General features: G+C 29.7%; 1 pseudogene; it reads right to left on the bottom strand.

Annotated features, from left to right (window-relative positions):
- Positions 1-772: 772 nt before the first annotated feature.
- LOC127900316 (SKP1-like protein 14) lies at positions 773-1,606 on the bottom strand (annotated as a pseudogene).
- Positions 1,607-2,062: the final 456 nt, after the last annotated feature.

Here is a 2,062-nt window from a genome sequence, read left to right as displayed (position 1 = left end):
AAATAAATAAATAAATATACCAAATCAACTAGTTGGCACCTACAAAAATGGTTCATAGATACTTAGAGTTTATATGAATTTTTAAAAGAATAAATATGTTGCTCATTCCATCTTGATGGAATAAAAAAATCTAAATTTATGGGTTCTGAAATAAAAATTTATACAGAACAAATGTTTATTATTGAGTATTCATATTTTAATTGGTATTTTACATATTAAAAGAATAACAGATACCTAACCTACACGCTTAATATTTTAAATTTGAGTATTTACGTATCAACTAAAATAGGGACATAAAGTTTTTTTTTTTTGGTAATGTATATAACTTCTTTTTTACATGACAAATCGACAAATATTACCTCCTAAAAAGTAAATTAAGAATGAAAACTCATTATAAGCATAAACTTTTGTGGAATTGAGCCTGCTACGATGGTACACGTACCTAATCCAGACTTGGGATTTAGTAGGTCAATGAGCCCCTTGGTGTAAATTGGTAAATCTAAATAGCAAGCCCTAAATGGACAAGTGTATTTTTTGAATATGTTAAGATGGTGTGACACTATTTCTCCATTATAAGAGCAATATAGTTCGATCAATTATAATATTATTATTCATAAAAAAAATAATAATATTATTATTATTATTATTTTAAATTCACCCCTCTTTTTTCATTATAATTCTTAGAAAAATTAATTGAATACTTGAATTAGATCACTTTTACTATCCTTGAAAAAAAAAAAGAAAAATATCCACCGATCACCTATTTTTTTGAGCTTTTTCAAAAATACACATTTTTTTTTTAGCTAAACTCCACCTAAAGATGCATTTTCTTGCATTTATCCACTGTCGTCTTAACTATGTTACTAGAATTAACAGAATATCGGTCAAATGACCTTTTTACCCACAAATATAAAATTATTATTTTACCCTAAATAAATGCCAAAAAATAAATGAAAAAGAAAAAAAATAAAAAAAAGTACTAATAAATTGAAAGAGCTGAAGTGTGATTAGATATGATTAAATTAAACATTAATCAATATCCAGCCGTTAATTATTGTAAAACATAAAACATAAAACTACTTCAATTAAATAATGATAGGGATTAAAAGTTAAAAAGCTTAAGTTTAATCATCATCATCTAGATCAACACCCTTAAAAGCTCATACTCCTTCCTAGCTGCTTCCTCCTCGGGCATGAAATTATTTTCAATCCCAAAAAACTTCATGATATACTCGACACTCTTGTTCTTGATTCTGTTGGCCAAAGTCTCTGTCAAATAATACAACATGTCTTTGATATTCAAATAATCCGCCACCAATAACATCTCTTTCAACTCATCATTACTCTTGCCCTTCCCAAACTTCTGGTTGAACGTCTTCACCCCCTGTTTCGGTGACATTTTCTTTCGAAACTCCATGGGCCTTGCGAAATTTGATTATGTACGGCAGCTGCGGCACCACCATGTCCTCTGATGTGTCGTCACTTGTCAAAGAATGACTTCACAATCTCGAACACCCTTGCTCTTCCACTTTGAATAGTTACTGTCCGCCGTCTTCAAATACATTTTTTTCGTTGCCTGAGCAGAGCAAGAGGAGGATGTTTCCCAAAATTATTACAAATCAACTTAACCTATATTCTAGGGTTTCTAAGAACAATGATTAACAACAATTACCATACAAATTGAAACGTAGAAGCTTGATAGCAAATAAATTGGACAAAAAATGACGTGCTTTTAGAGAAAAAATGGCTGGAATTTAATGGTCCTCAAGCACTTCACAAACATGGAGTTTGATGAAAACTGGAAAAACAATGGCGTGCTTTTGGTTACTTGCTCGAGGCAGTGATGTCCTTTTGACTTTTTTTTTTTTAATTTCAACCGTTAAATGATGTCGTTTATTTGTTGTTTTGGGTGAAATAATAATTTTATTCCTATGGCATCAGCAAAATTTTAACAGAGTTAAGACGGCAGTGGATAAATGCAAGAAAATGTATTTTTAGGTGGAGTTCAATTAAAAAAAAAAAAAAGATATGTGTATTTTTAAAAAATTTGAAAAAATAAATG

This window comes from Citrus sinensis, chromosome 2, assembly GCF_022201045.2.
Source record: "Citrus sinensis cultivar Valencia sweet orange chromosome 2, DVS_A1.0, whole genome shotgun sequence".
Lineage (NCBI taxonomy): Eukaryota > Viridiplantae > Streptophyta > Magnoliopsida > Sapindales > Rutaceae > Citrus > Citrus sinensis.
The sequence above is the reverse complement of the archived record's forward strand: the minus strand, read 5'-3'. Positions and strand labels throughout refer to the sequence as shown.